This window comes from Schistocerca serialis, chromosome 1 (genome assembly GCF_023864345.2).
Source record: "Schistocerca serialis cubense isolate TAMUIC-IGC-003099 chromosome 1, iqSchSeri2.2, whole genome shotgun sequence".
Classification (NCBI taxonomy): Eukaryota; Metazoa; Arthropoda; class Insecta; order Orthoptera; family Acrididae; genus Schistocerca; species Schistocerca serialis.
The window spans coordinates 1,015,438,193-1,015,463,765 of NC_064638.1; positions in this window are offsets into that span (position 1 = coordinate 1,015,438,193).

Genomic DNA, 25,573 nt, shown 5'->3' on the forward strand with positions numbered 1-25,573 from the left:
TGTCTGTGATACAGCGTCAAGGGTAACCGCAGCCATGGTCTCCGAGTTGACAGTTCAAGCTGCTGCAGACGTCGTCGAACTGTTCGTGATGATGGTTGTTGTCTTGCAAACGTCCCCATCTGTTGACTCAGGGATCGAGACGTGTGCCACACGATCCGTAACAGCCTTGCGGATAAGATGACTGTCATCTCGACTGCTAGTGATACGAGGCCGTTGGGATCCAGCACGGCGTTCCGTATTACCCTCCTGAACCTACCGATTCCATATTCTGCTAATAGTCATTGGATCTCGACCAACGTGAGCAACAATGTCGCGATACGATAAACCGCAATCGCGATAATCTACAAACCGACCTTTATCAAAGTCGGAAACGTGATGGTACGCATTTCTCCTCCTTACACGAGGCATCACAACAACGTTTCACCAGGCAGCGACGGTGAACTGCTGTTTGTGTATGAGAAATCGGTTGGAAACTTTCCTCATGTCAGCACGTTGTAGGTGTCGCCACCGGCGCCAACCTTGTGTGAATGCTCTGAAAACCTAATCATTTGCATATCACAGCACCTTCTTCCTGTCGGTTAAACTTCGCGTCTGTAGCACGTCATTATTCGTGGTGTAGCAATTTTAATGGCCAGTAGTGTATGAACCATGTCCCGCCTTCTTTTAATACCCAAGGGAACATCATACATCTCGGTAACTTCGGTTGAATTACGTTTATTAATTTTAAGTTTCATTTAAGTTCATCTCGCTGCATATTTCTTACAGTTATCTGCTATACTATACTGTAGCAGCTCTCCCTACATACGGTCCAAGTCTCTCTGAGCTTAGTTGCTTGTCAGTGACGCATCATATGAAAGTTCCTTCCAACCTTAAGTTTTGACACCGACGTAGTTTTAATTTGATCTGAAGTTTCAACCCAAACGTTATTTCCTTCTTTAATTCCGATGACATTGCAACTGTGAGTTTCTGTCGGAGTGTGCTACTCACGACAGAAAACTTCCAGCCGGCGAATTCTAGCAATGAAAAACGGAAGATTCTCAAGATTAAGGAACCTCGCAGAATAGTCCCTGCGGCACGACCCACTGGCAAGTGCAGCACCCGCAGAGGGTGGCTGGGCGCCGGAGGAAGCGTCAGCGACGCGGCTTATCCATTACTTCATTAGGAGGTAATGTGACAGCTGGAGACGCCGCGGCGGCTGTCACCGCTAAGTGGTGATTGACGACCGCCAACGGCCCGCGAAAGAATCGCTGACAGCCGCCGCCGGCAGAGTGTGTGGCTGTCCCGGAGGACTGGGTGCGCCACTCCTGAGGATGCGACCGCCCAGCCGCAATCTATTCTTCATGAGGCAGGCCAGCGATGGCGCCTTTCCCCCAGTTCGGAACACCACCACCCTCGCCCCGCAGAGAGCGGCGCGAACGTGGCTTGCAAATCCTTAGAAAGGCGGAAGCATATCCCATACTAGCATCTGAGTCAAGGTCGAAAAAATCGTGGTGGCATGCAGTTTCCACTCTGATACGTACAGAGATACCTATAGCCTTCTTATACTGCAGAAACGTTTTTATAGTCTACATAAACGAATTAGGAGAGAATATGAGGAGAAAACTCACAACTTCTGCAGATGATGCTGTCGTGTGTCCTCTAGTAAATTCAGCAGAAAATCAAAATTAATTGCAAAAGCTGCGCGGGATTAGCTGATCGGTCTAGGTCGCTGCAGTCATGGACTGTGAGGCTAGTCCTGGCGGAGGTTCGAGTCCTCCCTCGGGCATGGGTGTGTGTGTTTGTCCTTAGGATAATTTAGGTTAAGTAGCGTGTAAGCTTAGGGACTGATGACCTTAGTAGTTAAGTCCCATAAGATTTCACACACATTTGAACATTTCATTTTTGAATTGCAAAATAATTTATACAATATATCTACATGGTGTAGAAAGTGACAACTGACAGTAAACAACAGAATGTGTAGTGTGAAACTTTCTGGCAAATTAAAACTGTGTGCCCGACCGAGATTCGAAATCGGGACCTTTGCATTTCGCGGGCAAGTGCTCTACCGACTGAGCTATGGAAGCTCGCGAAAGACAACGGTCCCGATTTCGAGTCTCGGTGCGGCACAGAATTTTAATCTGCCAGTAAGTTTCGCAATAGAGCGCACTTCACTGCAGAGTGAAAATTTAATTCTGAATAAAAAGAGCAAGTTCATCAGTATGACAACGAAAAAAGTTGTTTTAACTTTCGGTTACTTAATAAATCAAACAAATGTAAAAGTTGTCGCTACAACTAAATTACCGAGGAATTACGATTGCGAACAACGTAAATTGGAACCATGACACTGAAAATGTTGGGAAGTTGTAAGAAGACTCTGTTTCGCTGGCAAAATACTTAGAAGATGCTACAAATCTACAAACGAGAGTGTCTAGACTAAGCTGTCCTGTTTTGGACTACTGCTCGCGGTATGAGGTCGAAACCAAATAAGATTGACGGAGGACATCGAAAAATTTGAAATAAGGACAACCTGTGTTCTGTTATCGCAAAGTAGTGTGGGGAGCTTCGCAGATATGTAACCGAATTGGGGTGGCAATCATTTAACTATGGCGCTTTTCGTTGCGACAAGATCTATTCACGAGATTTCCATCACCGATGAGGAAGTCCGAGCTCGTTCTGAAAGACTTACGTTTGCTATCCGAGTGTGTAACAGTCGAGAAATAGTCTGAAAGTGGTTCTACGAACACTCTGGCAAATTCAGGTTGGGAGTGCAGGGCTATTATGTACGCGTAGATAGTATGAGAACGTAGTATGAAAACTTGCTGATTTTCTTGCTTTCCTGATTTGTCTGTATACAAGACCTGTCAACGACTTCCTCTATCGTGATGGAGGAACGTTAGTAACTATACCGTTTCCTTTAGATTGTACATATACTATCTGAGCAAAAGATTATGTATTGCAGAATTGAGCACCGGATGTCATGACAGGTGCACACACCGGGGGGAGCTGTGTTGTCAGCAAAGAAGCAGTAACTGGAGAATGGATCAATCAGGAGAGCTCAAGGACTTCGAGCGTGGACTAATCATTGCCCATAATCTGCTCAGGAAATCCAGCAGGGTCATTTCAGCCCTACTAAAACTGCCAAAGTCGACTATTGATGAATGTGAAGAAATTACGACAGTTAGAGGAAAATCAGACAGTCTTCAAGTATTGATGGAGAATTGCGGAGAGTGATGTAAAATATTACAAGAAATCAACGGAGAGAATAACCAATTATTTCCAAAGTTCTACCAGCATCCCGGCTGTGGCTCCTGAAAAGCCACACATTTCTGTCGTCAATGCTAAGTGACGCTGGAGATACGGTGAAGAGCGACGCGATTGAACAGTGGAACACCGGAAATGAGTGAACTGGAGCCATGTATCACGCAATACCCTGTTACAGACCCAGGGAAGGACTTGGATTTTGTGAATGCCTAGAGGATTTTACCTACCATCGTGGCTATTGTTAACAGTGAAACATGAAGGTGTTGGAGTTACGGAGTGGAGGTGATTTTCGAGGTTATGGTGTGGTCTCCTAATTACGATTAACAAAACGCTAAATGCGGATATGAACCCTTTTTACAGCAGTGTGTACTGCGTTCAGTATGGGAATAGTTCGGAGACGGTGGTTGTTTCTTGCAGTATGACAATGTACCCAGTCCCAAAACAGCATCAGTGAAGCAGTTTTTCGTGGAAAGGACTTGCCTGCCCAGAGTTCCAACCTGAACCGTTTGGGATGAATTGGATTGTCGACTTCGCTCCAGACCCTAACGTCCAACTTCATTGGCTGGCTCATTGGAATGTGTCAGAAACAAAGTTCAAGCTGTCATAAGAGAGAAGCACGGAGACACCTTATATTAAAGGCCAGTAATAGGTGTCTTGATACTTTTGAACATACAGTGTAAGTCAGCGTATTTCTCTATACCTTTCCAGTTTCGATTCCCGTTTCCATGTACAACTAACGGTACGGGCGCTGTACCGGCTACAGCAATTGTTGCGCAATTTGTTGAGTTATCAAAATTCCGAAGTCGTACGTTTAGAGTGACCAATGTAACTGTTACACCGACTTTTAAAAACAGAGGTCAGGACAGTCTTTTTCTGGTATAGTATCTCTTTAATTTCGTTAGGATATATCGCTTAGGATATAAAACGCTTTCTCAGGACACTCACTGAAAGAAATAGTTAAAGGCAGAGGATGACAGCAAGTGTCTGTCGTTTCTGTCCCCCTGCGACAAGATAGTCATGATCTTGGTGAACTACAATGTGAAGACGGTTTTGCGGCTTCATACCAAAATTTAGCACATGTTTGGCGTGATTAAAGATTTCTTAGGACTAAGAACAACTGCCGTGTATGGCGTCACATGTGAGTGTGGCCACTAACACATAGGCCAAACTAAATGTTGCATTTCTCAGAGATGTGTTGAAACACGCGAGGAACTTCCGTCTCGGCTACATAGGCAGGTCATCTTCGAAGGATACGTCTCCATCTTGGAAGACACAAAGATACGAGATCGTGTCAGGTGTTTCTGTTATCAATGAAGCGATAGGAAAAAGAGGGTATAAAAATCTAGTGAACTTCGGCTTGGGGGTGAGATACTGTCAGAACACCAGGTCCCTATAAGACAGACTGCTAGCCCCGGGAAGAGACGAGAGACCACTCCCCCCACTCCCCCTTCCAAGAGCTCGCGATCGGCCAGCCTCATGCAATTCCGAGACACGAAAATACGACCTGATCCGGATAAATACCAGTATCCGACAGAACCCAAACACTTTACCAGGAGATGACTCATGAGATACGTCTTCAAACCTAGCCTAATGACGGAGATATGATTTCTGGAGAAGAATTCATCAACAGTTACGCTGTCTCATAGTCCAGCGTTGCTGATCAATAGGAATTAATTAGCTATCAAAGACGTGGACTGCACGAACACAATCCACAATCACTCAAATATTATTATGAATTTACATACAGATAAACAAAATCGTCCGTTCACTAACAACAGAGATGCCACCAAAACGTATCCCTGCACACTTTGACTTAAAATAATTATAACTCAATATTAAAACTAACTGAATTATGACTAGTGCTTGTGACAAAACACACCTGTGAAGTGTGGGTGGGATGAGCACTGGATGACGGATCCCCAGAGTACACATGAAGTCGCTACAGTCGCAGGTTCGAATCCTGCCTCAGGCATGGATGTGTGTGATGTCCTTAGGTTACTTAGGTTTAAGTAGTTCTAAGTTCTAGGGGACTGACGACCTCCAAAGTTAAGTCCCATAGTGCTCAGAGGCATTTGAACCATTTTACACCTGAAGTGCGCCACGAAATGCGTCATCCATTAACGACTTTCGTGTAACGGTCTCGGCAGCCTCAGTCACTGTTAACCCTATTGCAAGGTGTGTGTGCGAGGGTTGGCGGAGGAGGGGAGGGGTGGTATTGGGGGGGGGGGGGGGGAAAGTGTAGTCTTGTCTGGGCGGTCGTTCCGACCTCATCACCCTGGACCTGCATGTTTACTGGTGTGGAACAGGATCTAGGTGTTCATGTGGCAACCTGATTAATTTATTTATCATTTACAGCGAAGCTCGAGACCCACGTCAAGTGGATAAGATTGGTACTGAAGTCCAACTCACTGTCCCTGAAGGCAGTATGCTGGAAACAACCGGCCCACAGCCGTAATCAGCACAGGGTGGCTTGTGTGTGGTTTATTGATCCGGCGACGGGAGGTGATAAATTGATCAGTGGTAGTAGGATATTAGTTCGAACCTCATCAATGGTCGATGTAAGACTGTGTGACGAACGGTCCCGTTCAAAGATGCTGACTGACAATGGCTACACAAGTGGAAAGCGGCTATTCGATGGTTCTCTGCAAAACAGGGCGCTACGGCAACCTACAGCAGCAGCCAGCTTGATGCTCATTGCCGGCTGGGTGGACGCTAATTATACGCTCCTTTACTCAACACGTTCTTGTGTAGACGCTCCCGGTGTCGCAGAGTCACGGTGTCTAATGTACAGTGGCGTCACGGATTTCGGTAACATCGTTGGTTGCTGAAAGGGTCAACTAATGTACTGGGACCGGATGGGGTGGCGTAATGCTCCACAGTTGCTTCCTGTAATCTACTGCTATTATGTATTAGCTAGGCGATGACCTGAAAGAACTAGGTAGCAGCTATTACACATGGATCGACTAAAATCCTCTTGACGCAGCCTGCAGCGACGTATGAACCACACCTTGTGGCGCGCCGATGACGGTTAATTACGCATAGACAGCATTTAGCTCCCAGTATACTCAAAATTTCTTCTCGCGCTTCGAAACCGCTATTGTTAAGTAACTAGGGAAAAAAACGTTTAATGAAGTTATCAGTTATTTTAGTCATCGACAAACCTGATTACATTGGTGTCTTGAGTGAAAGTGAAGAATAATTACATGATCTGCTGAATGGAATGTACAGTCTAACGTTCGCAGAATATGGATTGAGAGTAAACCGAACAAAGACGAAAGTAATGACAAGCAGCAGAAATGAAAACACGAGAAATTTCACATCAGGACTGATGGTCACGAGCTAGATTAAGTTAAGGAATGCTACTACCTAGGCGGCAAAATAACCAATAACGGACGGAGCAAGGACGACATCAAAAGCAGACTAGCACTGGCAGAAAGGGCATTCCTACCCGAGAGAGGTCTAGTAGTGCGATTGAATGAGGTTCCCAGTTATTTTATGCATCTACAAAACTTTACGTTAAATACAAAATTTAAATAATTCTGAACATCAATTGTAATGTTTGTGGCAAATTATCGCTAAGTTGAAATCTGTCAAATGACAAACGTATGGTTGTTATGTTGGGAGATAGTTGTTTCAGCGAAATAGTGCAGTATGTCAAAACAATAATGTTCTGCAGTATAGGGTAAACATTGGCACAGCTTCACATATTGCGTTATTATCATGTGCTAGAAGCACGGTCCATCTCATGAAATTACCGAGAAATACGTCTTCTCGTCCTACTTTGGCTTTCTAGAACATGCCGTATTAATGAAGCCTTGCCTTTCTAGGCACCTGATTGGCTAGTTCTTGAGAATAGAGACCCTAGAATGGCCGTCTCGAAGAGGTGAGGTCATTCTGAGAGTGAACGTGCGTGGAGAAAGCCGAACATACTGCGAGAATATACTTATTCTGTTTCAGCTGCATGTCATTATTTTAAAGTGCTTATGGTTGTGAGTGAAACACAAGAAGAGAGCTTGTGATAAATATAAAGAATCAAGTTACCCCCAAAAATTAGCTGAGGACACGTTTCAAGCAAGATGAGTGCTACCAACGGAACCATGACGAAGCATCTTCTGCGTAAGGGACACGAAACAGAAGACGCAAGATGAGTGGAAAGAATATTCGTGACATGTGCTAGAAATGCACTCGCCACCTTCAACATCAGCGTGAAACGATTGGGTGTTACAAACAGTGAACATCATCAAATTTTCTGCAGAAAACACGAGTGAAGTGATTGCGTAATGAATCCTTGTCCCGGGATGTATTCGTTTTGAAACCCTGTCGTAGATGCAGACCGTGTGCTAGTGCGGGACTTCAACGAAGAGCTATTGCGTTCGACGACAAAGATATTACCGACTCAGCTATACAGACATGACTCACAGCTCAGGCCCAAAGAGTCAGAACTGCCAGAAACTCTTTTCAACTTGCCACCCAGCACAAAAGCTCTCCTGCGAACAATGGTGGAACTAGTATTCCTGGAAGAAGGGGTATTGCAGAGAAATGGCTTCGGCGTTTTCGTAGTGAATCTTTCTCTTTACAGCCCAGCCTGTACTGAAACTTTTACAATTAAAATTGTATTCCAGCGATGAAGTCGTACTAAAAGCCTGATGTTCATGGACGATGATATTATGCCGTCCGAGCACGTATCACGACTCGCCCTCACCCCTTCAAAAGCATCCCACATACATTACACGCTTTCCAGGACCTAACACCCCAACAACCCACGAAAACATAATATTGAGAAGAAATGGTTTAACTACGGCAAAAGGGCTGTTTTAGGGATGAATGTTTCACTCTGCAGCGGAATAAGTGCGATTTAGAAAATTTCTGACAGATTAAAACTTTTTTTGAGTCATCACTCTAGTAGCACCTACAACCTACGTCCTCAATTATTTGCTGGATGTATTCCAATCTTTGTCTTCCTCTACTGTTCTTGTCCTCTACAGCTCCCTGTAGTACCACTGAAGTCATTCCCTTGTGTCTCAACAAATGTCCTATCATCCTGTCCCTTCTCCTTGTCAGTGTTTTCCACATATTCCGTTCCTCCTCGATTCTGCGAAGAACCACCTCATTCCTTATCATTCAACTGAAGTTTCTACATTCGTCTCTAGCACCACATCTCAAATACTTCGTTTCCCTTATGTTCCGCTTTTCCCACAATGTTGTGCTCCATAAGTACAGTCTCGGATTTATTCCTGAAATTGAGCCACATGTCATTTGGCAGATTTAAGCTTAGGGATAATTAGCCAGAAACATTACAATTAATGTTTAGAGTTACTTAAATTTTGTACTTGACGTAAAGGTTTGTCGATGCTTAAAATAACTGAGAACCTCATTTAATCACACTACTAGACTTCTCTTTGTTCCAGTGCTTGTCTGCTTTTGATGTCCTCCTCGCTCCGTCCGTTATTGGTTATTTTGACGCCTAGGTAGTAGCATTCTTTAACTTAATCTACCTCGTGACCACCAGTCCTGATGTGAAGTTTCTCGGTGTTTTCGATTTCTGATACTTCTCATTACTTTCGTCTTTGTTCGATTTACTCTCAGTCCATATCCTGCACACGTTAGACTGTACATTCCATTCAGCAGATCATGTAATTATTCTTCACTTTCACTCAGGACACCAATGTCATCAGCGAATCGTATCATTGGTATCCTTTCACCTTGAATTTTACTTCTACCCCTGAACCCTCCTTTTGTTTCCGTCATTGCTTCTTCAATGTACAGATTGTACAGTAGGGCCGAAAGACTACATCCCAGTCTTACATTCTTTTTAATCGAATCACGTCGTTATTGCATCGGCATCCGGAGGTGGACTTTGAGTGGAGATGGAGGCGGGGAAGGACGTCGTGTCGTGAAGTGTCAGGGCGTCAGACAGTGCACCATCAGCGGCAGGGTGGTCATCCAGTGGACATTTCCGATGGAGGTGTTGTCTCTTACACTTCCCCAGCGACCGTTGCTTCCTACCATGGTGTTCCGGTCGGAAGGCGGGCGGCTATCGTCCGACAGGTGGCCAGATGGCAGAAAAGCAGAGGTAGATACAGCTCCATGATCAACAACCGTGGGGTCGGGACGGACAGCTTGTGCCCGCTGACTGTCGTTTATTTTCCGTTAATCGCGTCGTCGAGAGGAGCCGACGCCGGTACCGACTAATTCAGAGGGGATGCAGCTGGCACCACTGCCACAGACAATTACATTAATGCTCATAAATTAAGGATAATTCTGATACATGGTGAAACAACGCTCTGGTGGTTGGTCTGAAGGTTTAAATCACCTCGGGGTATGACCATGCGTTAGATTTGACCTGTGGTCGTCGCACGGTGGCCCTGGCAGCAGTCCACATACGCAGAGGTGTGTGGATTCATGTCAGAGTACGGTGCAGCGAGTAAGTTTGCAGATGTTTTCAGACGTGCTAGTGGTGACTGTGTGTTGAAAATGGCTCAACGAACACATATTGATGACGTTATGAGGGGTAAAATACAAGGGCGATTGGAGGCTGGTCAAACTCAGCAGGTAATAGTACGGGCCCTCCGTGTGCTACAAAGTGTGGTCTCAACATTATGCCAACGATTCCAGCAGACAGAAAACGTGTCCGGACGCTACAGTACGGAATGTCCACATTGTAAAACACCTCAAGAAGACCGATATCTCACCATCAGTGCCCGCAGAAGGCCACGGAGTACTGCAGGCAGCCTTGCTCGGGAACTTACCGGAACCACTGGAACAGTTGTCTCCAGACACACAGTCTACAGAGGACTGAACAGGCATGGTTTATTCACCCGGAGACCTGCAAGGTGCATTCCACTGACCCCTGGTCACAGGAGAGCCCGTAAAGAATGATGTCAAGAACACAGTACATGGTCATTGGAACAGTGGTCTCAGGTTGTGTTCACGGATGAGTCCATGTATAGCCTGAACTATGACTGTCGACGGGTTTTCACTTGGTGTGAACCAGAAACCAGATACCAACTCCTTAATGGCCTTGAATGGGATCTGTATGGAGGTCGTGGTTTGATGGTGTGGGGTGGGATTATGATTGGTGCACGTACACCCCTTCATTGATGTCGGGGTACATGCGCAGGAAACAGTGGTGTTTCGTAGCACATGTGTTACGGGATAGTTTTCTCAACTTATCACCTATACTGTGGACTTACAGATTGGTGTCGTGTGTGTTCCTTATGTGCTTATGCTATTAGCGCCCGTTTTGTGTAATGCCACGTTGTGTGGCACCACATTCTGCAATTATCATTAATTTATGAGCTTGAGTGTAGATACTGGCGGCATTTAAGATTTACCGTTCAAATTTGTCTGTTGAGAAGCTCTCCACCACCAGGCTGAAGATACCCACTCAAACGTGCGTGACCTGAAGCAACCACCAACGAATGTTGACTTGCTCATGCCACTGGCAAGCACTCCCTCCACTGGCGGCGCTCACCTGGTGTCCAAAGCAGCGAACACGCCTTGTGACCTGTATTCTTCGCGCCAGCCTGCTATCGCTACGGCATAAATTGGAGCATTTTTTACTCTCATCAATACTTTCGAAGCAGCATTACTCTATGTGCAGAGTAATTCAGGTGTCCCTAACAATCGGTTTTATGCAACCTGCAACGCCTTCAAAAACCACATGTGAGGTTTTTATATTCTCTAGCTTGCTGCGCGCGAATCATTAGCCCCGCGGAAAAAAATGCACTCGGTCTTTCTGTGGAATATTTAATGTAGTTAAATTTCGTAATAGGATAACTTTCCATTGGATTGCCACAGTTTTCGAGCTATTCAAGGAAAACTCGTTTGTAGGCTTTTTGAATAACATGGAATCTACAACCTCTTGCAAAAACTGCATTAAACTGTATTAAACTACATTACATTTCCTATAAAAAGGTACTATTCATTTTTGCTTTAGGACAAAGGGTTTAGGCGTAGCGAGCTTGAGAGGACGAAAGTATTGGGTGTGGTATTTGTTGAGGTTTGCATAAAGCCCAGTGGTACAGGCAGCTGAATCATCCTGAATGCCAATATTACTGCTGACAATGTGCCATCAATATAGCACTTAATGCGACAAAGTAAAAATGGTGTGCAGTTTAGTGATGTGACTAGCTGTTCTGGAAATTTGCAATTAATATGTTTAATTGAGTGATTAAAATTTGGTACTCCAAAAATAAGGCATTTGAATTAGTTATTCGACTTGAACGGGTTCAGTATATGTCACCCATTAATCCTACCAACTGGCACTGTCCTACTAATTTTTATATTTACGTTTTGTTGTTTTGAAGAGAGAGTGGTAATTGTAGTTTCCCACACTCGTTTTGGAAATCAAGTGCTACAAGGTTACCACGCAAAAACAACAGTGTAGTCCTTGGTAGCAAAGTTGTAGCTCTGATGAAATATTGTTTCTGAAGATGGCGTATTATTAACAAAAATATTCCTAACCTATAATTCAATGGCACTACGTAGTATTGCTCTTCTCTTAAACTTCCTCATTATTGGAACACTTTACAACAGTTTGCGTTGAAAAATGAAATATGTGTTTCAAAGATTTCCATGTCTTTTTATGTCGCATACATGCCTAACATATTTTCTGTTGGATTTGTGGGATTGCATTGGTACCCACAAAGCACATTTTCAAACGATGGAACGCTTAAAAACATCTCACACTCAGAGCAAATTAAAACACTCATAAACAGTCAAGGACACAAACATTATGCACCAAGCATGGTAGAAGGTTCCTTCCACAAACACCATGAAAAAATTTCATTTCTGGGTTGATAAGTTAATAGTGAAAAATAGTATGGGCTGCATTTATTTAATCTTATTGTTTACAGTGCATTCGGTCAGTAGATCACCATCAGACAACAATCAAGACAAGTATTTAGCAGAGGTCTGCTCTTGATGTTGTATTCGGTCAGTAGATCACCGTCAGACAACAATCAAGACAAGTATTTAGCAGAGGTCTGCTCTTGATGTTGTATGACGACGATTACTGACCAAAAGCACTAACAAATTTAACATGAAATAAACACGACTGAGACTGTTCTTCACAATGAAGACAGCAGTCACTGTAGTTCCATAGACATTACGTCTAAAATTATAGGTAGTGTAAGTCTACACATGTTCCACTTATTCAGAAAAACGGTGCACAAATGTGAAGCTGACTACGAATATAATTCCGAGAACTTCTCGGTTAGTTGTAGTAATTGCAGGTGTTGAATTCTGTTACCTGCGACATCATACTGCAATTGTATAGTCAGTTTTGGTGTTAATATATGCCAAAGGCCTGTCGGAGTGCAAAGTTAATGAAAACATTTCCTTAGCATCTGTCCCTTCTGATGTTTAATTTCCAGGTTGTTTACCCTACAACGAATCTGTAAATCGTAAACTGTCACGGTCGAATACGTTACATGTTAAAATATTCCGGGCTATTATTCTGTGGTCGAATGTATGACTTGGAGGAACAAAACTTTTCGGAGACGAGGACGAAATGATGGGTTTCTCCAAAAATTTCTTTGACTGTGGCGTGATAGCCCGGAATATTTTGTAAAGTGCAAAGCGTTTATGGGTATGCAAGCACATTTATCTGTGAATGGATCTATAAGTGGGAGAAATGCGATCAATAAGTGCTAGGGAACTTACAGCTATCCCACAAATACTATTTACCCTTTTATTTGAGAAATGCATCCCCGTATGACAGAAAAAGTTAGGGTTTTAGTCATTTGTGTATGAGGCCATGCGTTAAGCAATAAAAAAGTGTGCATTAAGATCAGTCGTTAGTGTACTGCATCAGAACTATTCGCAGAAGCTATGTTTTCCTGTTTTTATGAACTCAAAGTGTATTATGGAAACATATCGCAAGATAGCACTACTCATAAAAACAACGAGGCTTCGATTTGCAGAACGATTCCTAATGTGAGGATTGTTCGTTTAACAAAGCACGGACACTTTCTCATTTCATAACCTTCCTGCTACAGGACAGAGAAATATCACAGAGTTACATCTCCAATGGACTTCATTTACGGAAAGAACTGTGAAAGACCGACGGCGAACTGCCAAGGACTTACAATCAAAGGTCAGTTTCAAATGGGATGAAATCTCTTACTCATGAAAAACTTTCGTACGTAAGTAACCTTTTTATAAAGAAACCTATCTGCACATTTCAAAATTGGTGAAGGTTAGTGTCTGACGTACACATTCTGAAAGGAACTCAATAAAAAATTTTCTTTCTTTTCTCCCAACAGAATTAATTTTTACCACCCATGTTCTGCAACCTGTAATTCCACCGAAAAACGTGTGGGTGACCGATCATTTTTCAGATAATGAAGCCTAAATATCTATCCCCATTAACACCCGTTACATTTTTTTTAGCTTGCCATAGTATTTGGTCGATCTGCAGGAGATCAAAAGCAATACGCTGACAGATTGCGTAAAAATTCGCTTCCGAATAAAGCCTATTATTAAAATCCGCTTAAATCTGTCGCCCAATGAACCCAGCTAGAAATAGTTCCCTCGTGTGAGTCAATTATTCGCGAATATTTCTGCTGACAAGATTAAATATTTTGGCCGCGATAGCGCTGAATACCGGACGATCGAAGCAGCCGCAAAGCGAATTATTTATGCGCAATGGCACAAAATGAAACGTGCTGTCCACATTACGCTGCTCGCTATAAGCAGGTATGAATTATTAACCAGCCAGGCCACTGCACTACCGCTTCGGATCTCTCGCACCTACACACATACGTACCGTCAATAGAATTCGTGTCTGGCCGGCCGCGGTGGTTTCGCGGCTCTAGGCGCGTAGTCCAGAACCGTCCGACTGCTACGGTAGCAGGTGCCATGCCTCGGGCATGGATGTGTGTGATGTCCTTAGGTTAGTTAGGTTTAAGTAGTTCTAAGTTCTAGGGGACTGATGACCACAGCAGTTGAGTCCCATAGTGCTCAGAGCCAATTCGTGTCTGGGACTGCGAGCGTTCATTGTTTTTCCGGGTATTGCGTTTCTGGCAGAAATTGTTTTCGACGATTTATACGACATATACAATTACACTTTCTGTGATAAATTGAAGAACAAATTGAAATTAGAACTTAATAAAAAAACAAATTCAGAGCCGCACGTTTAGCTGAATTAATTTGGTGAATACGTAATTTACTGATCACAACGGAATATCTGGTAACCATTTTCAGGTAAACCTCTTTATAATCTTTGTCACTGAATATGTGATATATTAAGAAAGGGCTTTACAAAAGGAAATCTGTATATAAGACCATGTGATACTTTGAATTATTTTTTAATTTCATTTATCTCCATTACGGGCTGTGTAATCGACACAGCTTTCCAGTAAAAAAGAAGTGTAAAAAAGTATCTTATAGAGTAAGGTTCCTCAAGTCGTAGCCCTTATGAGAGAATTACGTTTTTAGTAGATTAATTTAAATAACAAAGTCTGTGTTGTGTACACTCAAACATTATTCTTAAACTACCAACTAGCTTCCAAACAAATACAATATCTTTTTTTCAAATTGAGCTTTCAATCTTGTTCAGATTTGTACCTTCGGTACGATTAAAGTGCCTGGTTTCCTAATTCGTATCAGTATATTCTAAGTCGTATTCAGGATGAGAAGTCACCCACGACATAATAAATCCACAGAATAATGTAACAAAACATCACAGTAACAAATTACAAACTATAAACGTAAAGTTGCTCCGGTAGACACACGTAATGAGGAAACAGGAAACAAAATATCAATTCTTAACAAATTAAATTGCTTAAATTGGCGTATCAAGAATTACTTGGTTTGCACACAGACATCACAAAATTTTTCTTAATTTTACAGTTAATCTGCCTCTAAATTTTTGGGGCTGTGTTTTGTGTCCATCCAGTGAAATCGAAATTTGTTTTTGGTCATTCGGGTCACTTTTTTCTACTTTTCTACATTTTATGAAGTTTTATGGACATCAGACAAACGGTTCTGATGTCGAGCTGCCAAATGCTGTGTTTGGTGGATCTCCGCTTTTAAAGACACCATGGAATCTGCTCCGCTTAAATATTAGTATTGGAGACATGTATTCGTCTGATACACTCATTGCACATGCAGATGTCGTTGTGAGACCCCTTCTCTGCTTGTTATTGCATCCACCTAGTATTTGCCTTTTCTGGCAATTGCTTTAGACGCTTTGTTAACTATGGATAATGTGATTTCATCCTCACTATACAGTACGCTTGGTCAGCAGTAAGCTTATGTTCGGCTAGTATTTCCTCATATTTATCGAAGAACTCATTAACACGCTGTTTATTAAACTCCTTCCTTTGTGCCATCGGTATTGCTTCGGAAACTCGCAAGGCTCAAAGTGGGGTGAACTTTCATAAATCAGTAGTACCATTTTTTACGGCCTAGAATTTCTTCCTTATTGAAGCAAGTTGGTAGGCAAGTTTTCTTAATTCAGGAATACTTACTCCGAAGAAACCAGACTCTAAACTAACTATATTCTGTGCTAATTCATCTTTCATTCCTGCTGTCATGTCACTAGGCCTTCCAAATTTCAATATTTTCTTTAAATCCTTTAAATGACGACGTAGTGTACGCTTTAGTATATTATATCTTCTACGTGTTTCATTCAATCCATTTCCACCATTCCGATCTTCCAATAAAGCATCGCACATATCCCCCTACTTCCACTCACTGTAAGCTCTCTTCGTCATACTACTCAGCTAAAACAAATAATTTATAGCTGGTATGTAACTGTTATCAACGCCTATGCCGTACCGGTACAGTTAACGAATTCTCCACAGATGCGATTCAGTTATTACGACCTGTATCTTTTCAAGCCAATGTTACAGGCATAGAATCATAGTTTTGTACCCATTTATTATCCTCAAATGAATGGCAAGTACCACGCGCGGAGTGGGCGCGTGGTTTGAGGCGCCGTGTCACGGATTGCGCGGCCCCTCCCGCTGGAGGTTCTAGTCTTCCCTCGAGCATGGGTGTGTGTGTTGTTCTTAAATTAATTTAAGTAGTATGTGAGTCTAGGGACCGATGACCTCAGCAGTTTCGTCCCTTAGGAATTCTCAGTCACCCACCCCCTCTTCTCCCAGATTTTTACGACAAACTGTAGCAAAAACAATCCGCTCGCTTGTTTATTCTTACTTGCACGATTATTTAGTTCAACTTTACACCACTTGCTGTCACATTTTCGAAACGTGGGATCAGTTATTACTGGAGTAAGCCGAGGACTTAGGATGTGGTAGGATTAACACAACTCTACCCTACCTAATACTGTTGATTAAGAACCGAAATACGTTGTGTCTGAGGAAGGAACATTGTCCTTTTTTTCTTTTTTTGAATCATCAGTCTTCTGACTGGTGAATTCCTCTCCTGTGACAACCTCTCCGTCTCAGAGTTTAACTTGCCACCTACGTTCTCAATTATTTGCTGAATGTATATCAATTTCTGTCTTACTCTACAGTTCTTGCCCTCTACAACTCCCTCTAGTACCATGGAACTCGTTCCCTGATGTCTTAATATATGTCCTATCCTCCTGTCCCTTCTTCTTATCAGTGTTTTTCACAAATTCCTTTTCGATTCTGCGCAGGACCTCCTCATTCCTTACATTATCAGTCCACCTAATGTTCAACATTTGTCTGTAGCACCGCATCTCAAATGTATCTCTTCTCTTCTGTTCTTGTTTTCCCACAGTCCATGTTTCAGTGCCATACAATGCCGTGCTCCAAACGTATATGCTCAGAAATTTCTTCCTCAAATTAAGGCCTACATTTGACAGTAGTAGACTTCTCGTGGCCAGGAATGCCCTTGTTGCCAGTGCAAGTCTGCATCTGCTGTCCTCCTTGGTCCGTCCGCCATTGGTTATTTTGCTGCCTGGGTAGTAGAATTCTTAATTTCATCTACTTCGTGACTATCAGTCCTGATTTACGTAAAGCTTTTCGTAGTTCTCATTTGTGCTACTTCTCATTAGTTTCGTCTTTCTTCGATTTACTCTCAATCCATACCTACCACATCTTGTAATTCTTTTTCACTTTCACTCAGGACAGCAATGTTTTCAGCGAATCGTATCATTGAATTTTAATTCCACCCCTGAACCTTTCTTTTATTACCATAGTTGCTTCTTCGTTACACAGATTGAACAGTAGGGGTGAAAGACTACATCTCTGTCTTACACCCTTTTTAATCGGAGCACTTCGTTCTTGGTCGTTCATTCTTATTATTAGCTCTTGACTCTTGTAAATAGTGTGTGTTATCCGTCACTCAACATTGCTTACCCCTATTTTTCTCAGAATTTCGTATATCTTTCACTGTTTTCCAGGTCGACAAATCCTATGATCGTGTCTTGATTTTTCTTTAGTCTTGCTTCCATTATCCATCGCAACGTCAGAATTGGCTCTCTGGTGCCTTTACCTTTCCTAAAGCCGAACTGATTGTTATCAAAGACATCCTCAATTTTCTTTTCCATTCTTAGGAACATTGTGACTGATTCATAATGTTATGTTTTTTCATACATATTGTTACTAATGAAACTGCGAAGTAAACGACCGTAGTGATATTTTGATTAGCAGTTCCGGAATAATCATCCAGCAGCTTTGTCGGCAGGATTTTTTTCTCTAATGTTAGCCCTGCCCTCAGTAGGCGTGGATATTTATTTTTTGAAAGATTGTGATTAATATGGAACTGGGCACTGGCGGATACGTCTACATCTACATACACAGTTAGCAAGCTAACGAATGCTGTATGGCTGCAGTTGAATCGATACGCATCAGCGGCAAATACCTGTCCTTTATTCTCAAAAGTGTTTCACGGAATGAACGTAGTATTCCTTCAGTGGATTCCCGTTTGAGTTCCCGAAGCATCTCCGTAACACTCGCTTGTTCATTGAATCTATCGGTAACAAGATGAGTCTGGTAGCCCACCCAGTTTGGATCCCAAGGACTGGGGCAGACTGAGTCGCACACGTGTTCTATACGCAGTCTTCTTTATAGATTAGGTACACTTACCTAAAACTCACCCAGTAATGCGAAACTGACCTTTCGCCATCCCTGTTACCGTCCTTATGTGATCCTTTCATTTCACATCGCTGTGCAACGTTGTGGCTAGATATTTAATCAACGTGATTGTGTCAAGCAGCACACCACCATTACTGTATTGGAAAATTACAGGATTGTTTTCCTACTCAGCTGTATTAACGGGTCTCCACAATTTCAGGATGCTGTCATTCATCACACCAAATAGATATTCTTCATCATTCTATATACTTCTAGCGTCTCTCAGTGACGATACTTCCCGTATACTACAGCGTCATAAGCAAACAGTCGCAAATTGCTGCTCTCACTATCCGTAGACTTCTTGCGAATTGCCACTAAGGGTCCATCAAGCTTAAAGGACGAACCATCTCTCTATGTGACAGCTGAAAGGGTTCGAGATGATATTGGAAAACTGCACACGCCAATAAATAATCCCATAAACCATTAGCCACATACTGCCGGATAAAACATCTTTCCACCAACAGAGAAGGAAGACAATGATTTAATGCCTTGTCGCCGTCGAGGTCGTTTGAGGAGGAGCATAAGCTGTAAGTGAGGGAAGAATTCGGAAGTAAACTTGGCATGTCATTATCGAAGTGACCATCCTGGAATTTGCTTTAATCTGTCTGGAGATATTACTTAAAACAAAAATTTTTGTGGTCGGAAAAGGATTTTTACCGTTGTTCTCCCGCCGCCAACAGTGGAATCATTTAGATCGACGTTAGCCACCATGCAGTAGTGCGTTAGAGTCTTTGGCTACTGACAGATAATAATTTGAGGTTCATATTAATGGAGTTTTCCGTCAGTCCTTTGTAGAACAGTTTCACAGTTATGGCTGAAATTAGACAAACAACATTTTGTTCTACTCATTTTTCTTTCGATCTGGATACCTGATTATTGAGTGGTTCAAATGGTTCAAATAGCTTTGAGCACTATGGGACTTAACATCTATGGTCATCAGTCCCCTAGAACTTAGAACTACTTAAACCTAACTAACCTAAGGACATCACACAACACCCAGTCATCACGAGGCAGAGAAAATCCCTGACCCCGCCGGGAATCGAACCCGGGAACCCGGGAGTGGGAAGCGAGAACACTACCTCATGACCACGAGCTGCGGACGATTCTTGAGTGACCAGCTGGAGGTTTCTGTAGTACTGTCGGTTCCGGCAGAGGAGGTAAAACAGGTGAATGAAACAATGCCTTCTGGAGAGGGAGGGGAGAGGGGGCTACCGTCTCCTGAATAGTTTGATGCGGATTGTCACGATTTCCTGTCCTGTGCAAAGCACTTCATCTTTACATCAGAGTGGAACTTAAAGATGTACCTCCTCAATTATTCGATGAATGTGGTCCACTCTATGTCTTTCTCTACAATTTCTCCTCCCTACGGCTCTCGCTAGTCACATTAAGTTATTCCTTCATGTGTTAACACAGTTTCTGTCACTCAGTTCCCGCTCTTAGTTGGTGATTACAAACTTTCCTTTTTTTTGCCTATTCTATACATAACCTCTTCATTTATTATGTTGCAAGTCAAGTTACTTTTTGCTCCAACAGAAGATCTGAAACAATTCCATTCTCTTCTTTCTCGTTCTTTTCGCAGTTCATGCTTAACTTACGCACACTGTTCAGGGAAAATCTCAGAAATTTCTATTTGGAACTGAGGCCCATGTTAGCTTCTATTTAACTTCGTTTGGCGAGGAATGCTTTGTTTACCATGTTTCGTCCATCATGTTTTATTTTGCTTCAAATGCAGCAGGATTTCTTTATTTAGTCTATTTCCTGTTCCCCAAGTTTGATGTCAAGTTTGCCGTTGATCTTAATTCTTATTGTGTGTAATTTGTCTTTACTCACGGACGACAGCAATGTCATCACACAATCTTATTAATGACATCATTCGTTTCTGTATTTTTTTCCAACAACTAATCCTCTCATTTATGTCGTTCATTACTTCTTCTGTATGCTGATCCAATAGTAGACGAAAAAAGTCCACCCCAGATTTGAGCCATTTATCTTCCGAGGACTTACTGTTCTCTTCTGGTACATGTTTAATATCGGTTTTTCCCTCTAGAATACCCCTTCTTTTCTGATGACAGCCAAATTCTGGCACCACTTTACGTTGCCGATCTACATCTACATCTACATGACCGCCCTACAATTCACATTTAAATGGCTGACAGAGGTTTTACCGAACCACCACTAAGCTACTTCTCTACCGTTCCCTTCTAGAAACACACGCGGGAAAATCAAATGCGTAAATGTTTCCGTGCGGGATCTGACTTTCCGTATTTTATTACAATGATTATTTCTCCCTATGTAAGCGGGCACCAACAAAATATTTTCAATTCGGAGAAGGAAGCTGGTGATCGGAATTTCATGATAAGATACTGCTACAACTAAATATGCCTTTGCTTTAATAACTGCCACCGCAATTCGTATGTAATATCCGTTACACACTCTCCTCTTTCTCACGATAATACGAAACGAGCTGCCTTTCTTTGTACTGTTTCTGTGTCCACCGTCAGTCCAGTCTGATGCGGATCCCACACCACGCACCAATACTTTTAAGAGGATGGACAAGCGTAGGTTATATGATAAATCACACAAATCTCAGGACTGTGACTTTAACTAAATATTTAGATCTTAGAATTACTATTAACTTAAATTTAGACAATGACGTACATAATATTGTGGGGAAAGCAAACCAAACATTGCATTTTATTGGCAGAACATTTAGAATATGCAACAGGTCTACTAAAGAGACGTCGTTCACTTGAGCGACTTGGTAACCGAACAGGTGAATTTCGTAATGAGTCGTAACGCAAGATCCAGTTTGGGCTTCTGTGTTAAGATGTTCAATTTCGGCTAGAATCTATGTATTCGTAAGATATGTAATTCAACTTACACCTCATCACAATATGTCTAAATATTGTCTATCCGTTCTAATGTTAGTTCTTTGTACTACAGATCTGATGATACTACAAAGCGAATAACCTTATAAGCAGTGCACTAAAAAGAATTCAGTGACAAGTAAAAGACTATATTATCCATCGAATAGGGACAATATTCAAGTATATAATGAACATCAAAATAAAATGATGATAAATAATGGAACCTTATCTCAAACTAGTAATCTCTCTCAACCCGAGCCTAGCATTAACAAATTTATTAAACACACCTTTTAAACCAAATTTTGCTTGTAACAGTGTTTGCCTGAATACGTATGAGGACGTTTACACCATTTTTTACTTTATAGTCATACTTTTCTGGCAACATTTTGATATCTGACCCTAAGGGCATTGCGTCTCAGAACCCACAAAGAAATACCACTCTCCTGTGACAAGTTGCGCCTTTACTTTCGATCGTGTGGCTGCTTCTCATGAAATCATATTCCTGTCTTAAAATAGCCTAGTCGTGGATGAGATTCCAGTGCTTTAGCAAGTACTCCACGCGCTCTGTATGTCTGTGTCTGGGAGCACTACAGCGAACGAAATACAACTACTTATAGGCGTAAATACTATAATCAAGCGATCCATGTCAAAATAGCAGTTGCCTTTCGTGATGCAGCAATGCCAGACATCTCACATCTAGCGGAAATGTAAACGAGCTGCACATACAGACAGTGTCAGATGATATTCGCCATTATTTCTAAGCACTTTTTTATATACAACGAACCTATTTGTAAAGGAATTCAGCCCACTAGTACACTCAGAATATAACCCGGCAGTTTTGTAGGAGCTACCGTGGGTTTAAACACGTGATCACGTCCTAGGTTTCTGGCTTCTTCAGCGGTTGGCGAGGTACTGGAGAAACAAGCTCCGCCCCTTTCTCACAGGGGAGGCATCATACAGGAATCAATACTGCATTCACAGTGCCTACTAAAGAGCAACGATGTGTTGTATTGTTTACTTGCCAGAGATTTCAACGGGCGGAAACATTCCATACCTGCCCGAAATCTAATTTCTACCTATTCGTTCGTTCCCAGGACAATGTAAAATTATGTTGTGCATATAGTGTATTGATCGACGTGCGGTCTTGCCGAGCTGCTTCGAGAGGTATTTCACTTCAACGGAAACTCACTACGAATTCCGCAGCATAAACATTGTGCCATCAACTAAGACCAAGGTCTGCTGTACTTCCAGCTTTCCGACTACACACTGTAGGATATTTTTTGCAGTAGTTGGTATGTAGACTACTTTTATTCTCCAGCGTATTGTATAACCCCATCAGCAGAAGAAATGTATAGTCTAGTGTAGTTGTTTTCAAACTGTGGGCGCAACACGCAGTGAGCGGGCGTGGGGGGTGGGAGCGGTACTGAATAATGTGCAAGGTACGTTTAGGAAATCATTTTTAGTAACAAACACATTACGATCATCTTTTCCCTCGGCCAAAGGACATACCACTGACCTGGACTGAATTTCGCGAGCCTTGAGTGTCACCTTACCGCAGTCATAGTCGTAGTGTTGTTTGAAATGATTCGGCGAGCTCGGCGACGTCGGCCGTCGTCGGAATCACCTATTATCGGCTGCACTGTGTCTGAATCCTTAAGGTTAAACTAACACGCGCAGGGCAAGCTATGGCTCGTGTATCTCGACGCCTCCTTACAGTCTTTAAGACTTCGCGAGGATGACCTGACTGCAGTATAAAGCTATTCCTCTTTAGTGACAGATATAATGACACCAGTGGTCCGTCACCTGGCGGATGGGAGGGAGAGAACCCAAAGGCGTAAACGAGAAAGTATGATGAGAACTGTTTACCGCTAGTTGGTAACTGAACATCTACATCCACGCGATTACTCTGCTATTCACAGTAAAGTGGCTGGCGGAGAGTTCAATCAACCAATCTGTCTCTCTACCGTTCCACTCTCAAACGAGCACTTAAATTCTTCTGTGCGAGTCTCTATTTCTCCAATTTTATCGTGATGATCATTTCTCCCTCTGTAGGTGGATACCAACAGAATGTTTTCGTAATCGGAGGAGAAATCTGGTGATTGAAATTTCATGAGAAGATCCCGTCGTAACGAAAAACGCCTTTGTTTTAATGATTGCCATTCCAATTCAGGTATCATGTCTGTGGCAGTATCTACCATATTTCGCTGACTATGTGTAAATAAATCGTTTTCTTCGAGGTAATTCATAATGTTCGAACACAGTATATGTTCCAAAACCCTACTGCAATTCGACACTGGTAACATGGACTTATAATTCAGCAGATTACTACTATTACCCTTTTTGGGTATTCGTGTGACTTGAGCAATCTTCCACTCCTTAGGTGCGGATCTTTCTGTGAGCGAACGGTTGTATATAATTGCTAACTATGGAGCTATTGTATCAGCATATTCTGAAAGGAACCTGACTGGTATACAATCTGGACCGGAGACTTTGCCTTTATTAAGTGACTGAAGCTGCTTTGCTACACCGACTTCATTTACATCTATGTTTCTCATCTTGGCAGTTGTTATTGATTGGAACTGAACTTAAGGAGAACTTCACAAGCCCAGTCCACTTTCCACAGAGCTATGCTGTCGTTATCGGATCTTATGCTTTTGAAAGATCCGATGATGACGGCATAACTTTGTCGAAACCGGCCACCAAATAAAATGCTTGCGTGTGAAGTTTTCTTCAGTTGCCATACGTCACTCATCGCACTTATACTGACCATGTCAGGAATATATATATATTTAGTGCTCGGCTTCACAAAAACTGCAATCAGTGATGAAGAACAGCAGCAGTGGGTAATTTCTTTAAGCATTTTAGCTGCGGATAACGTGAAGCCTAAGAAGTTGAACAGACAAAAAACTAAGTTTCTATCCAGAATAACTCTGCTAAAACGACAAATGTGGCTTCTAAGGCCCTTTTGGTCTGTTACCATATTTCGCACAGGATTGGTAAATGTAAGAAACCACGCACAGTTGCAGAAACTCTGGTTTTAAAAGGAGCGATCAATACGTTATCAACAATGTTAGGTGGCACAGTTGCTTGATAGGTGACAAGATTTCCTATCTCTAATGGCACATGAAATAGAAGAACTTTAGATACTTCTGACGATTTACTCGGGCAGCTGTTCGATAACATGTGTAACATCTGTTTGCCCTTCAAGTGAATGAGTCGACTGATCTTCATGCAGGTGCTTATTTTAATGCTTATGTTCGTTACGTTGATGAGTTTAACAGACGAGAGGAATTGATATTCTGTGAGCCAACACTAGAAACAGCTACAGCTCATAAGCCTTTTTGGCACGATCAGTACCTTTTTAATCAAAACGGGATGTCACAGAGTGGTTGCGTAGGAGTATGAGCAGATGGATCTCGCTCAAGGTCTGGAACTCATGGTCGGTTGCAAGCGATAGTTAAAACTGTAGCTCCTGATACAGCATGACTCTCTGCATGATACATTAGGAGGCTCTGGCCGATAAGGAACTTATCCTACCCCTTCATGAAGTGCTGCAAATAGTTACAGAAACAGTTAATATTATTACAGAAAAATCTATAAATTCCAGGTGCTGAAAACACTCATTTGCTAATGATTTTAGTAATACTCGATGGCTTTCAAAGGGTGAAGTACTGAAAAATATGTTGCAACTGAGCAGTTATGTATACTGTTTGTTGAAGGAGAATCACTCTCTGGCACACTGTGTCATGGGCGGAGATTTTCTATTGAAAATGGCTTACCTTACTAACATTTTTTGAGAAACTAAATGTTAACAAGTCAGATCAAGGTAATCAGTCAACTGTACTGTCTTGGAATGAGGCGTCCATAAAGAAATTAGATCTGGAAAAAAGCATGCGAGATAAGTTCCCTACTCTAGTGACACTATTAGAAGACACAGATAATCAGATACTTCCAATTGAGATCAAAGCTTGCATTCATCCTCTTGCGGTACTAAAAGTTCACTGACGATTTTGATAAATGTAATTGAATGAAAAATCCATTCATAAATGTTCCTCGTCCATTCATATAAAAGAGCAAGAACAACTTATTAATCTCACTTGTGACATTACACTAAAGAGTAAATTCAAGAACAACTTATTAATCTCACTTGTGACATTACACTAAAGAGTAAATTCAATTAAGTTTCTCTATTGGAGTTTTGGAGACACATTAGCAAGGAATTCCTAACGCCGACCCAAAATGCAATGAGCACCCTGAGTCCTTTTGAGAGGCTTGCTTTTCAGCTTTGGCAGTTATGAAATCGAACTACCGTTCAAAGCTAAATATTAATAAAGATCTTCGAGTAGCTGTTTCTGCTATGACACAAGGTCTTGAGAAACTTTATTGTCAAAA